At 33.6% G+C, this 16,588-nt stretch overlaps 1 non-coding gene across 1 annotated transcript; it reads left to right on the forward strand.

Moving 5' to 3' along the window:
• The first annotated feature begins 4,660 nt into the window (after positions 1-4,660).
• LOC120092279 (U2 spliceosomal RNA) lies at positions 4,661-4,856 on the forward strand. Its single transcript, XR_005485988.2, has one exon. It is a non-coding gene; the product is annotated as a U2 spliceosomal RNA (small nuclear RNA).
• The last annotated feature ends 11,732 nt before the right edge of the window (positions 4,857-16,588 follow it).

Consider the following 16,588-nt stretch of genomic DNA (forward strand, 5'->3'; position numbering starts at 1 on the left):
GCAACCACACCGCTCCGACCTTTATGTCGCCGGATATGCTCGCCGTTGGTCCTCCTCTCTTCCAGTTGTTGTCCTCTGTAGAACGTCGTCGTGAGGTTCGTGGTTTTGAGATAAGATCTAAATGATTTTCATGGTTTTGTTGAGGATCTTGAATACCCAATAAATAACGTGTTTAATTATCATTTCAATCGTGATTTTGGAGATTGAATTTGAAAGTTTGAAGGAGTTTAAAAGGTCGTTAGCGTGCTGTCAAACAGAGTTAAGATGATTTTGGCAAGATTTTGGTAAGATTTGGGGCTTTGTGACTTGTTCAGTTTGAATATAATTTATATGAATTAAGTTCTTAAGTTTTGTTATTGATTTTAGCATGATTAAAGGTTAAATTTTCTTTTGATTTATGTAATTGAATAATCATTAGACAATAAATTGAATATAGTAGATTATTATACTATAATTGAATAATCATTAGATCATAAATTGAATAAATTGAATATATTAGATTATTATAATGTAAAACTTTATCGATTACAAAAAAAAAAATGAATATACAGTAGATTATTATAAAAAAATTGAATATACAATAAATTATAATAAAAAAATTGAATATACAATAAAATGAATATATAATAAAAAAATCATTTATTATTCAATCCCTAACTATCTGGAGCCCGTCTTAATAACGAAGGACACTTCCTTCGATTATGTCCTAACTGGTTACAAAACCCACATCGTTGTCGAGTAGCTGGTTCTGTCCAATTCATCTCGTTGTGATAACGTGAACTTTTCGGGTGTCAGTTTTTGTTTATCGTTTCGGGTGTCAGTTTCAAATTCAAAAGTTCAACAAAGCAATTGAAGATTTCAAAGGAATAAATCGGAGTTGTCTAAGTTTTTTTTGACAACATTAGTTTAGAGCAATAGACTTACACATGATGGAGGATTCAGATATGGGTGGATAACGACAAATCTATCAGAGTACATAAATGGAATCCTCAAAGGAGCTCGAATGTTGCCTATAAATGCTCTTGCTCCGATAACATTCTTCAAATGCGTGAACTATTTCGAGAAAAGAAGAGCAGAAATAAGGGATGCATTGGAGCATCAAGATAAACCTAGGACCTGTTGATCCTGATGTTTTGTACGACCAATCCATTCATCGATCATATGTTGTATGGCGAGATCGTACTATTGGAGAAATATCTTGCAGACGTCGAGAGGCAGGATTTATTCAGTTGGACTGGCATCTGATCACAGCCTTGGTCGAGAGATGGAGGCCCGAGACGCATACATTCCATATGTCTGTTGGAGAGTGCATTATCACTCTACAAGACATAGAAGTGTTGTTGGAGTTACCTGTTGACGGTGAGCCGGTCACCGGAGTGATGTACGATGACTAGTTAGAAGTTTGTCAACTGTACCTCGGTGCGACCCCACCTGCCGACAAGATTAAAGGATCGAGGTTAAGTTTAATAGGGTTAGGAACACAATTTCGTGAGCTCACAAATGATGCAGACGAGGAAACCGTCATAAGATATGCACGAGCATATATACTACAAATGATGGGTGGAAGTCTGTTTTCAGATAAATCAAGTCATTTTGTTCACTCGATGTTCCTGCCATTGTTAGCTAACCTCCATGATGTGGGGCGGTATTCGTGAGGTGGAGCATGCTTGGCATGGTTGTATAGACAACTATGCAAAGCAACAAGACCTGAGGTTCGAGAGATAGCTGGGCCTCTCATACTTTTGCAACTATGGGCTTGGGAGCGATTTCCAACAATGGCTCCATAGCTACACCATGTTAATGACGCTCAGTTAGTTGGACGAGCCTACGGTTCTCGGTATGTTGTTTTAATTCAATTTAATTTTTATATCACTGATCTAGTTAATTTAAATTCTAAATTATCAATTTAAAAATTTAGGTGGAGAGACAAAATTTGTGTGACTAGGACAACCACACATGTAGTCAACTAGTATAGATACATGTTTGATCTGCTTCAACCTGAACAGGTACATTACACTAAACCTAATTGATTATTTTATTCACATTTTTATTTTATTTGTCTTTAATATTCTCTAATATAATATTTTTTGTTTCAGGTTATTTGGGGGCCGTACAAAATTATTGTGCATACTTTGCCTAATTTTTGTACGAATGGTCAAAACATATGGCGGAAGATGAGTCATCTCATATGTTTTCACATTGGTGAGTGGCATCTTCCTGACAGGGTGATGAGACAATTTGGTTTTCAGCAGGATATCCCATCGCCTTGTAATACTGAACCCGTACTGCATGATATTGACCTAAGGACTGGAGATTGGTCCGAAAAAGTTGCGCATTTGGTAGTGCGATGGCACTATCGTGCAAGGTTTATTGCAGTGGGGATTTCTCTTGAACAGTTTGACATAGATGTCACTCCAGAATATATTCATTGGTATAATAATATCACAAGGCGCTACATCACTCGTCCGGGAGCAACTGTGGGTCATCTGGTAAATGAATGAATATTATCTATTTTTTTTAATTTAAATTTATTTTAAATATTGTCTAATTGTTTTATAATTCTCAGAGATCGAACAACAGTAGACTCCGTGAGGTTGCGAATGATCCGAACCAGGTTCTTGCTATATGTAGTGACAACCAAAGCTATATGGAAGAAATTCATTATATGTACGATATACCTATTGTTCCTCCACCAGCTCCTAGACGTAGAGGACCTGTTCGGAAAGAGGATGAGTTTGATGAGGTTGCACATAATGTGGAAGAGTTGCCCCCTATGACGCAGACGCAGAGTCAAACTGATTATGTTAGTCCGATGATGATGATGCAAGCATTTGGTTCAGGACATTATGACTCAGAGGCTGGTTCTTCGTCTTCATACGTGCATGGACATGGTTGGGGTCGTGGAGAGCATAAAGAATATTTATATTATGAAGCGCCTGCAGAGGTACTAGAGCAACATCAAGAAGAACCCAAGCAACCTCAAGTTCGAAGTCGATGACGACAACCAGCTCGAAATCGACGACGTCCGCCTTGTGGGACACATTGATTTTTGTAATTATTTTTATATAAATGAGATATTTAATTTACATTTTTTTTATTTTTATGAGTTATTATTATTTTTAATTTATTCTTTTTAGAGTTTAAATAAAATAATAAATATTTTTAGAATTTTTTTATAAAATGGAAAATTAAAAAAAAAAAGAAGAAGAAAGGATTAGAAAGAAGAAGGTGGAATGTGTAATAATTAAAAAGGAAAAAAAAGGAAAATTTGTACGGTATTCTCGCTCTCTATCAAAATCTCTCTCTCGCTCTCGCTCAAAATCTCTCTCTCGCTCTCTCAAACTCTCGCTGTCTCTCATAATCTCGCTCTCGAATTTGATTAGCTCGTTAGCTCGTTAGCGGCAAAAAGAAGGAGATTCATTAGCTCGTTATTTAGTCAGACTTGCTGAGATGACAAAATCTGTTTGAAAACAACAATATTTTCCTAAAAAAAAAAAGGTCGAGGGTTCAAAATTCGACCTATCTAGGTCGAATTTTCAACCCTTGACTTATTTAAAACAACAATATTTTTACAAATAGTTTGAAAACAACAATATTTTTACAAATAGTTTGAAAACAACAATATTTTCCTAAATAGTTTCTAAAAGTACAATATCCTTTTAATTTTTCCCATCATGGATATGTTTTTAAACATACATACACCCAAAAAATGATTTCATAAATTTTATTTTCCTTAAAAAAAAAAATGGTAATAAAGACAATTTTTTATGGAGCTTCTTTCTCGTTTCAGAATAAATAAACCAAATATATAACATGATTTGATACAAACATCTCTCCTTTAAAAACTACAAATATTTTTGCAAAAAATTCTTTGCAAATGTTCTAAATTAATAAACATCATTATTTAAAAGAAATACAAATTTTCCTATAACGAACATTGGGGTTTTGAGAGGTTGATTATATTAATATTCTTGAAGTGATAGAATTTATTTTGGAAGACTAATTTAAATTTAGACAAAATTTTCTAATGAGTTTTCGACACTCATGATTAATGTTGTTGATTATTTATTCCAATAGTGATCAATAAAATATGAGACATCTAAAAATCAAAATCTTTTTTTTTTTTTTTAACAAAGATCATTTTGTTTTATTTTTTCAATCAAAGAAATCAATACGAGAAAAATAAAATTTTGTTCTTTGAATGGATGTTGTGAGGTAATAATACCTTCACCATATACAAAAGACCTCGTAATCATTTATTTTTTATTGACAGATATTTTATATATTATGGATATTTAGTCATACACTTTCAAAATTAAGCACATTTACAGCTAATTCTCTATTATCTTTTTATAATTTAATGGGGCTTTACCACACTTAATTGCAATATTTGGAGGTAAAAAATCAGAAGAAATTTTTTTGTAAACGAGAAATGAATCAATAATTTAAACATTCAAGTGTTACATAATTCATTTTACGGAAGGATATAGTTGTAAAGGATTGATGATACTATTTTTCCCAAAAAAAAAAAAAAAAAAAAAAAAAATTAATGAAACCAAACCATTCAGGACTTGAAATAAGTTTGTCCCACATCGGCCAGTTATGATAGTTTGAAGCAAGACGCTGATTATAAAACGGCGTTTCATTGACAAGAAAAATCATACCTTTCTCGGCCTTTTGGCTAAGATCAAGTGTAGTATCTGTTCTTATCAGTTTAATATCTGATACGTGGGCCATCGGTCCACATGATATTAAATTAATTTTTAAAGGGGGAGAGTCCATCATGGTAGCTTGCTGCCAGGGCCCTCGAGCGTCGTCCATGCGTTTTACTACAGCTTGGGCCTGGCGCACCCCTCCAAACTATTAGTTTAGAAGTTTTCTTCTTTTTTGGCTCTACAGTGCTAAAGGAACTATTTTTTTTTTTTTTTATTAAATGACGTTTCTAATTTTCTTTTATGATCTTCATGAACATTTTCTCTATTTTTAAGGTAGTGTATGGTAGGGGGAACAAAGGAACTATAAGTGGATTCCAGTTCCTCGGATGTTCTTCTGAGTGGTGATTTTTAGAGTTTTTGTAATTTTTGCTTATTTTGGTTGTTGTAATACTTCGTGAAGTTCCCTAGTAACTGATAAGGCAATTTATGTTTGGTATCTTTTAATATAAGCTTTGTTTTTGTTGTAATTTTTGTCATCTTCTCCATAATTTTAAATTTTCCAACTTTAAATTAAAAGGGTCCCTTCGAACATTTACAAGCTTTAATTGTATGGAAAATCACAAATATTTTTTTAAAGTTAAACAAATCACTTTAAATTTAATTTTATTATTTTTTTTCTTTTTAAATTTTGTTTGATCCGACTCTGACCATCTCCAACAACCAATTTTGATCACCCCAACGACCGACGACCACTTTCATGCTATCGAGCCACCTTCGTCTACCTTCGTCTACAAATTGCGATGAAAATCACCTTCGATGATCATCTTTGAGCGAACAACTCTGACGACCAACTTGAGGCTCCGACAATCACATTTGACGACAAACTCCAACAACCAACTCTTAATACCACCTCTGATGCGACTTGACAATCTCATCCGACTACAATCTCTAACGAAAATAATTTTGATAATTAACTTCGACGAACACTTTCGTCTGACCAACTCCGAGATTCGAAAACCACCTCTGATGATAAACTTTAACAACCAACTTCAGTATATCTTCATGTAACCAACTTGCTCCAACACCCACCTACGACTACAAATTCCAGCAAAAATCATCTTCAATAATTAACTTCAACAACTACTTCCGTCAACTATAAGACTGATGATGGTTAAAATATGTTGTAGGGTGGTTGATTATACAAAAATATTATTTTGTTTACATCAAGTGTAATATGTATACGTAATGAATTCACATATCGAATAAGTGTTAAGAATATTTAAATAAAAATATGTATGTAGTGAAAAGTATGTAATATATATAAAAAAAAAATAAAATGAATTTTTTTTCCTGGAACATTTTCCAATAAGAATTAGTAAAAAATATAGATTTGCTATTTGATGATCTTCCAAATTTAGAGGAAATGAAAGAGAAACTATTGAAGAAATGTGGTGACATTCTATTGGTTGTTACAGTGATGAGGGAGATTTAATTAAAATAAATTCATGACATGGTAAAAATATAAAGCAACAATGGGAAGAAGAAAAAGAAGAAGCTGATAATGAAATTAATGGAGAAAAATTAGCTAGAATCAAAAGTTTTGATTTTGCTTTAGTTTCTAATTTTTTTAACCATATTTTTACAAGAAATTTAATGGGTTAATTGTTGTTTTATTGCCCAAGAAAGAAAGAAAGAAAGAAAAGTTCTAAAAATTAAAAGAAAAAAAATTGCAATCCATATTTTATTCAAACAAAGATAGGTAGAATTATTGAATAAAAAAGTTTCAAAGCAAAAATAGTAATCATAAAAGCATATTATTTAGAGTTCAAAAAATTGTATTAGATACCAGACATATGAACTCAATCTTGCATCCCAAACACAGACATATGCGCTAAGTTTAAAAGTCTTCTTCGTTGGTCCAATCAGTAAAATAATAAAACCTCATTTTTATTTACAAAATTTATCATGTTTGATTTTAAAATATAGTAAAATTTGCAACTAGAACAACTAAGTTAAACTCCTAACTTTGGATTAAAGCAACAATTGGATAACATGCTTCATTAGGTTTTACTGATTTTCTCTTTCAATTGTAAGGTAGGTAACAAAGGAACTACAAGAGTAGTCCTATCCCAGTTCCTCATATTTTTGAAATTTTTTTTTTGTGATTTTGGCTCTCGTTTTTGCTCTTATACCTAACTTGTCGTCTCCCATCTTCATTAGAGCGTTTGGCTACCTTCTCGCCGGTCGTTTGTACACATTTTTCATCGTCGATCTTGGAAATATATGTGACTCTTCTCCTTGAATGCATGTTTATATTTGTTTAGGATTATCGTCGATCATTTAGGGTTTGCAAAGGGTTCGTGCCTACCATTTATTAAACGATCTCTCAACTTTTGTTAAATGATCGTGTATTCGTTCTTAAGAGACCGCTTAAGATAATACTAGGCAAGCGTTTAATACTCGATTAGAGAAATGTAAATGATCGTTTAGAAAAAAATGTGCAATCCTTTAGTGATGTTTACAAGATCGCTTAGTTGTTTGTTGCACGATGGTTAGGTATTTGTTACGCGATTGTTTATATATTTGTCATACAATCGTTTAGTTGTTTGTTACGTGATCATTTAGTTGTTTGTTATCCGATCGTTTTTTATGTTACTCAATTGTTTAGTTATTTGTTATGCGATCATTTAGGTTTTATATGCGCTCGTTTACTTATTGTGGTAATATATACGTTTTGTTACATGTTTCTAAGATGGCCATCCTTGCTGAGAAATATTTTTCTGCTATAGTTTCTTGCCAAGTCCACAAATCTGTGTCCGTTATTAAGAACAAGTTGACAGAAGAGCAGATGAGAATGTTTAAAACAACGCCCTTTGGTCCACTGTTGGATGTAGATCTTGTATTTAATGGGCAACATTTTCACCATTTTCTGTTGAGGGAGGTAACAGATGCGAACTTAGACGTTATATCATTCAACATACTAGGGAAGAAGGTAACATTCTCCCAAGATGATTTTAATCTGATAACTGGGTTGTGGCCGACTAAGAAAATTGTAGAAATATAAACAAGCGGTGAGAGACTGCGACAACTCATTCTTGGACCGAAGGACCTAAATGATAAGGATAGTTCTTGCAAGGATGTGGAGAATGCGTTTGAGAAGTCCACTTTTATAAATGATGAAGATGCCGTCAAGGTTGCATTGACATTATTCATCAAAATGGTGATGATTGGAAAAGACAAAAAAAATTCAATTTGATGTGAAGACATTTGGGGTTGTTAATGACCCTGAAGTCTTTAGACATTATGACTGGTCAGCCATCTTTTTCAAACGTACCTTGAATAGCATGAAGACTATCATGCACGGGAAGAAGGAGGCACATGAGACAAAGAAAGTAGAAAATGCTCATTATGCCTCATATTATCGTATAGAGGGGTTTGTACTTGCATTCGAGCTATGTTCTTTCATTTCCATTTCACTTTAGTCTGTGTGTTAATACTGTTGGGGTTGATGCCCTAAATCTCGTAAACCATGTATGAAAAAACTTGTTTGTGATCAATAATATTTGATATTTTATTCACTTTATCTATGAAATATGTGATATTTTAGTTGCATTAACCACAAACCAATAAACTAACATCCAAGTTTATCATTGTAACTTAAACATGTATGTGGGGGCATACAGATGAATCATGTTTAAGTGATAACATAAATGGTCTGTAGTATATGGATAAGACTGGGTACCTTATCCTGGTGACACTATGAGTATGACCCGCTTTGTAGATGTTACAAATGTTGTAAAGTGCTACAAATGATCTGATCCTAATCATTCATGTATTAAACATGTGAGCGGGGATATTCTATACAAAGAAGTTTGTATAAGACCGAACCACGAAATGCTTAGTCTCATTATATAACATCGTTCATAATAGAGACTTTCATTTCACTAGGTTGACCATAGGTAACATGACCTTAATCCTGAGTGAGTTGTGAATTCTTGCCTATGAGGGCGGTCCTTTGATTTGTATGGGTGAGAGTGGCCTGATTGCTGACTCAACAAGCCTACCATTTTGGGGATTCGTCTAATTGGGGAGCTAAGAACTCAGCTACACCAGATGAAATTCACTCCTTCCCCGAAGCACGGGTAAGTAGATAAATTTCTCCCTTAAGGGTTGATTTCGGGTCTTGAACAATGTGGCACCACACCTTCTCCTGACCTGAGAGGGGCTTAGTCATAGTAGGACTACGATCTATTGTTCATTAAAGGGATTAGTGGTACTTAAGAAGTTAGATGTAACTAAAATAAAAAAATGGTAATTTGGCCTAGCTATACTTACGAGCAATTTGTGAAGAGTCATTGTACTGTTGATTAGTTATATCCAATGGATACAGAAATATATCTGTAGTGCGAAGAATGCAGCTGTCGGTCTTTAGTGGAGTGTCCGATAGTTAACGGATGGTGGATAATGTAATTAAAGAGTTTAATTAATTATTCACGTACCGTTGGAGCTTCAAGCTAGTTCATAAGGTCCCCTTGGTAGCTCAAAAGAATTTAGTTGAGAATCAGTTTTTCAGTTAATTTTAATTGTTCAAATTAATAGGAGAGAATTTAATTATATCTGATATAATTAAATTGTTTCAATTATATATGATATAATTGTTATAATATATTTGATACGTTATAGTTTAATTGGAGGAATAAATATTTGAATGTGATTCAAATATATTTTTTATGAATGAGATTCATAGTTGTTAAATTTAATATAAATATATAATTTATATTAAACGCCATAAAATAGAGAAACATAACTATAGTTTATATTGTATATGATGCAATATTAAAACTATAGATTATAAATATAATACGATAGATTGGTTATCATATTTATTTATATTGTTTATTATTTTGAATAGTAATCCTTTTTTTTTTCCTCTCAAAACACCTTCGTGGGTAGTTATGCAGTTTTTATGGAATTTTGGAATAAGGAAAAATGGTTTTTCTTTTCTTAAAAAAAAAATGAAACAGACGTGTGAACAAGTTTACACGAAAAACAAAAAGACTACACGATTGAGAAGATTCCTATGCGATAGTGTTCTTCCTCAATCGTCTTCCTCCTCAGAACTCAAAAAACTCCCTCCTAACTAAAATAGTTAGAGCCCACAACTCCTGGGTTCTCACCCCGAGCATACCGAAGATTTTAAATGGTGATGTCTTCCTTTTTGGTTTGTGAGATTCTTGAAGAAAGTCTTCAAGGCTGCTGTGTTCAAGTTCGTGATAGTTCGAGGGGTTTACAAGAAGAAGTGTTCTTCAAAGATTTAATTTTTTGAACTATATTTCTTGTTTAAAAAGCATGTTGTAATTTTACTTAGAATGCATAATTTGTATGTTTACTGTAAATTCATGTTTTCAACCTAAATGGAATTTGGACGATCCGCTTGTGCTCATGGATTTCCTTTAAAAAATGAGTTCCTTCAAATACTGTATGTGTAACAAAAGCTCCCATATTATAGGTTTGGGCTTATGAAATTTTGTCCACGTCAAGTAAGTTTATAGCCACCAAAGTTAGCAAGGCTTCAACTTTTAGAATTCTTAGATGGACTTGTTCTCGTGCTTCATCTTATAAATCATTGAGTAAGAATGTGTTTTAGCTCAAAAAAGTAAGTAACCAATCACTTAGTAATTATTGACATCTATCATAGTTTCATGCATTATGACTTACTCATTCTCTTATGTACATATGATTGTTTTGACGAGACTTGTACCCAACGCAGTAGAATAAGGTACAACGAGGACCAATTGGAAGGAAGAAGGATTTAGGAGGTTGAGGGGCATGATCATTCTCTTGATACTTATGAGTCCTTTAGGGGACACGATGGGTTGGACCAACATGTTGGAGAGCAAAAAAATCCTCCATCTGATGAATCCCATGTTGGTGCGCAAGATTAGCATATAACTAAGCATGTGCTATAGAGCCCAAATCACGTAGGTCGATTCAGACTAAGCAGGAGAAGGGTAAGAGGGAACATGATGAATCATCAAATAAGCAACATAAGTCCTCAAAATATCGCAATTCCAAATCCTACAAAGTTCTTAGGGAGGAAATTAAAGAAGTTCGAAAAGATTAGTGAACTTGACTACCATGGTCCGTCAGATGAGAGATACCTTTATTGTTCAGCATTATCTGATGGGCCAACAGTTGAACGAAATAAAGCTGCTAATCCAATTTCTAGTTGAGGTATGTATGAATATAATCCTAAAAGATCGTCTGAAAAATGCTAAACAATCATTATGAAAATCCTAAGCGATCGTTTGGAAAATCCTAAACGATCGTTTGGATAATCCTGAATGATCGTGTAGATAATCCTGAATGATCGTGTAGATAATCCTAAACGATCGTTTGGATAATCCTGAACGACCATTTAGATAATCCTAAATGATCATTCAGGATTCTCCAAACGACCTTTTAGAAAATCTTAAACGATTATGTGGATATTTATAAACGATCGTGTAGAAAATCTTAAATGATTATGTAGAATATCTTAAATGATCGTGTAGAATATCTTAAACGATCGTGTAGAATATTTTCTTTACTTGTATGTTTCATGTGGTTTGTTCAGGATAACAATGAAGGGATTCGTGATGGTAATAATAATGATGGTAATGATGATGATGGTGGTAATAATGAATGGACTCATGATGATGGTAATAATAATAATAATGGAGGAACCCCCCACGATGAGTAATCCAAATGTATTAGTGATCAATGTGGGGCTGTTGAGCACAATACCATGGAAGCAACAGTGATGAAAGACTTGAACTCCCCATACAATCGTTCAATCTTAGGAGCCACTTTATTTGGATCTAATGTTATGGAGAGTGCAACTCAAAAGAAAGCCATTAAAATGAAGGTACGACTATTGTATGAATTAATCATCCTAACATTGAAATCAAGGTAAGGCCATTATTATCTGACTGATTTATAGTTTAAATATAGAAGAAAAATGACCTCCCTCAGCATCGGAAAAGGAGAAACTAACCAAGTTTTCACTTGAGGATATGAAAAGGGGGGAAAAGTCACATGCGGTCAGTAACAAAGAGGGATAAGCTCAACCACCTTTCAGTGATTATCAACCATCTCTTCCAAGTGATCCTCAACCACTTTCAAGTGATCCACACCCTCAATTGAGATATTGTACATCGAGGGAACATGATTGTCACGCAGATAGCTTCAAAGCACAACGTTGCTGATCCATTTACAAAGGCCCTTATGGCTAAGGTGTTTGAGGGTCACCTGCAAAGTACAGGTCTATGGGACAGGTCATGTTTAGACTACGACAAGCGAAAGATTTGTAATGGGCGTGTTATGCCCTAGTTTATTATATGTATACTTTGTATATTAATTTGACTTTTATATTGTACACCCAACTAGCTTTAGGTCAAGTGGGAGAATGTTGGGGATTGTGTCCTAAATCTCGTAGGGTTCTATAGTTTGTGTAATGTACAAACATCTTATTTATTTAATAAAGCATATGATATTTTATTTCAATTTTAGTTGCAATAACCACAAACCAATAAACTAAGATCCAATATCTTGTAGCTTAAACATGTATGTAAAGACATACGGGTAGATCATATTTAAGTGATAACCTAAATGGTCTGTAGTAGATGGATAAGGCTGGATACCTTATCCCGGTGATACTACAAGTATAGTCTGCTTTGTAGATGTTACAATTGTTGTAAAGTGCTACAAATGATATGATCCTGATCATTCATGGAGACAAGTGAGGGGAGATATTCTATACAAAGAAGTTTGTATAAGACCAGATCACGAAATGTTTAGTCTCATTATATAACCCATTCATAAGAGAGACTTACATTTCACCAGGATGACTATAGGTAACATGACTTGAATCCCGAGTGAGTTGTGAACTCCTGTCTATGAAGGCGGTCCTTTGATTTGTATGGGTGAGAATGGTCAAATCGCCGACTAAATAAGCCTACCACTTTGGGGATTTGTCTGATTGGGGAGCTGGAAACACAACTACACAAGAAGGAATTCACTCCTCCCCCAACGTCAGGGTAAGTAAATAAATTGCTCCCTTAAGGGTTGATTCCAAGACTTGAACAATGTGGTGCCACACCTTTTCCTGGCCTAAGAGAGGTTTGATCATAGCTGAACTATGATTTATTGTTCATTAGAGGGATCAATGGTACTTAATAAATTGGATGTGACTATAGAGCAAAACGGTAATTCTGGCCCAGTGTACTTACGAGCAATTTGTGAAGGGTCATCGTACTATTGATTGGTTATATCCAATTGATACAGAAATATATCTATAGTGCGAAGAGTGCAGCTATCGATCTTTAGTGGAGTGCCCGACAGTTAATAGATGGTGAATACATTAATTAAAGAAGCTTAATTAATTATTCACGTACTGTTGGAGCTTCAAGCTACAGGTCCATGAGGTTCTCTCAGTAGCTCAACGGGAATAAATAAGAATAAGATTTTGGATTAATTTGATTTTTTCAAATTAATTGAGGGAATTAATTATATATGTATAATTAATTTAATTTTAATTATATATGATATAAGTACTATAATGTATTTGATACATTATAATATAAAGTATACTTGAAAGGAAATAAATATTTGAATATAATTCAAATACTAATTATATGAATTGGATTCATATAATTAAATTTAATATAAATGAGATTTATATTAAAAGCCATTGTTAGTAGAGAAGTGAAACTATATTATATGATTTATATAAATGAGATTTATATTAAAATCCATTTTTAGGATTCATATAATTAAATTTAATATAAATGCAATTTATATTGTATGATAAGGTAGTTATTACACACACATATATATATTAAATATTTTATTAAATAAATAAATAAATAAAATAAAATTTATTAATTTATTAAGAAAAACTAATTATAGGAGGGGGTTGTAACTCCCTCCCCTCCTTTTGCTCTCTCAGACGTGTGAGTGGGAAAGTAATTCCCTTTTTTCTACAGTGTATGAAAACAATAAAAGATAACAGAGTAATTCTCTCTCTACAGAAGGGTTCTGTGAGATCTTTTCTTTTCTTCATCTCCTCTCTCAAAATTCTCCTCTCTCTACCAAAATAGCCAGAGTTCACAACTCCTAAGTTCTCATTCCAAAGAATACCGAGGTAGTCATCATGGTGGTGTCTATATTATTCGAGGGAATCCATTGAAGAATGTTCTTCAAAGGTAAGAGTTCTTGAACCCAATTTTATTCTTCTACATTTATTTTGAGTATGTTGTAATTTTTGTACTAAATGCATATTGTATGTTATTCTTATGTAAAATTCTCTATTTTGTGAAATTGAAAAATTGGGACGATTTGCTTTTGCTCAATGACCTTTAACCGGGTTTCTTCAGCTATTAATAACATACCTTTATATTTTTCATACAGATGTGTCTCATCAACAACGATTACTGAACGTATGCAGTTCAAGAAAATCCCTAATACACGGACCAATTGCCATAAAGACATACTTAAAGTAAGGTCCATCCTTAACTTCAACCTCAAAGATCGTACCCGGATTTGTAAGCTTAAGTACCTCGTCATATGCCCTAATAATAGTATATGATCCGTTCAACTACCCTTGTGCAAACAACAATCCATACTCTCTAGCACGATCAGCCCGTCCGTAACTTATATTCCCTTCAAAATCTCGTCCGACGTCCTCCATGATATCCTTTGGGCGGTATGTTCGACCAACTTATTTGTATTTGGACTTGATTAAGTGTTCAATGACCCAACTTTTTGCTTGTCGATGATTATCCATTCTTATTTCAAGAGAACATGTATGTTCACTTGGATATTTTGTCACTTTGAAGGAATCACTTTCTTTCAAATTTTTTGCTTGGAGCTTCCACTTGCATTTCTACACAAAACACCGTATAGTTAGTAAGATCTTCGTTGACTTCTTTACATGGTAGTCGAAGTTCTTTTTTATTGCACGTATTGAAAATTTAAACAAACAAGTCATATTTCAGAAAGAAAATCTGATCGACCTTTATATCCTCGTCATTTAGATAATCATGAGGTATTGTGATGAGGTCGTCATACGATAGGCCCCTGATGGTCTGGGTATACCTATAATGATAGAGAGTACAAACATGAAACGGAAGAGATCGGAATAAATAAGCACCCTAATTACACTGAATTTGGGTTTTAAAAGCATGCAATAAAACATTTTTAAGGAAGAGGGTTTCAGAATGTTATACCTTTGATGAAAACTTTTCAATTTCAGCTCCTCTCCACGAAATTAGCCTTCAAAAATATAGTAGACCACCAAGAGGATCTTGTCTACTATCCTCTAACTCAAATATTATGGTGGAAATATTGAATTGAGGGCAATTGACTAAGGATGAAGGAGGGTTTTTGAAGAGAAATTTAGTAATTTGGAATTATAGTTGCATGATCCCCTCTCATTGCAAATTATGATAAATTGATTCATGAAAATCATGCAAATGATTGAGCTTAAGCTTTTTGACACCTCAAGGAGATAAACCCAAGTGGGCCAGGTGTTTGATATAAAAGCCTCCACTCCAATGTGGAATTTTCAATTTCCAATTTAATTTCATTTTTCAAAATTTAAACTTAATTTTCAAAAAATTAAATATAATTAAATTCAAAACTGAATTTTGAATTTCAAAAATTTGAAAAATATTTTAAATAAAATTTAATTAATTAATTTTTTAAAAAATTTAATATCAAATATTAAATTAATTAAATACCTAATTTAAACATGATTCCTATTCATGTTAATTAAATATTTAAATCAATATTTAAATATTCTAACAGTATGAATTGAGTGCCTTTGGATTATGCGATAAGCATGAAGGCCACGTGATCGTGCAATGCACATCAGGCAACGCATGGCATGCGATCGAGTGGACAACGACTATGCGATGAAGCATGATTGTTTTAACGATCGAGGAGCAAAAGTCGAATATTGTACACCGAGTGATCAAGTAGCCAGTGACTATGCGATGAGCATGCTGGACTACACGATCATTTAGTGCGCGTGCCATGCGACGAGTATTATATAGTCTATGCGATCGTTTACCCCGAGCATCTACGCAATCGAGTAACCAACACAACACGATCTAGCATTAGCCATGTGATCGTTTAGCAAATACTACACGATCGAGTAGAACTTTTCTACACGATTGCATAGCCCAATCTAAACGATCATTTAGCCAGGACTACACGAGGCGACCAACCTTTGATCTTTTTCCTCGAAGCAAACAAAATCTCCATGCGTTCGAAGCCTCATCACAAACGACTCAAACAAAAAGAAAAACTTGAATATAGACTTGATTGCTTGTTAATTATGCCAAAAAAACGCAAAGGTCCTTACAAATTAACTTTTGAAATGTAAAGAAAGCTTTAAACAGAGGCAATTATCCTGAAATTACCCATAAACACATCCACAAACACATTTAACACTTAAAACGCTTAGTAGAATACTTAAAATCCACTAAGATTGTAAATGAAATTCAATATAGCAATGGAATTTGGAATATCAGAACAACCTGGCTCTGATATCAATTGAAGGAACTATAAAACTAGAGAACCAGTAAGCGGAAGCGGATCATTCTAAGTTCCATTGAGAAAAAACACACAGAAACAGTTATGCATAGAGAATAAATTACAACATGATTTTTAAGTAAATACAAGGGGATCGAGTATAATACCTTTGAAGAAATCTTTCTTCACGTACTTTCCTCGATCAGTCTCCAATGTGTCCAAACTAGAACACGAATGCATCGATCAGAACTCGATCTCAATGAGCAACTGGAAGATCTTCGATCACTAGTGAGTATAACTTGATCCTCGATCCTCGAACAAAATAAGACACCACCACAAGGTTACCTTGGTATTCT

The sequence above is a fragment of the Benincasa hispida genome, chromosome 11 (genome assembly GCF_027475165.1).
Source record: "Benincasa hispida cultivar pf3 chromosome 11, pf3_genome.v1.1, whole genome shotgun sequence".
Taxonomy (NCBI): Eukaryota; Viridiplantae; Streptophyta; class Magnoliopsida; order Cucurbitales; family Cucurbitaceae; genus Benincasa; species Benincasa hispida.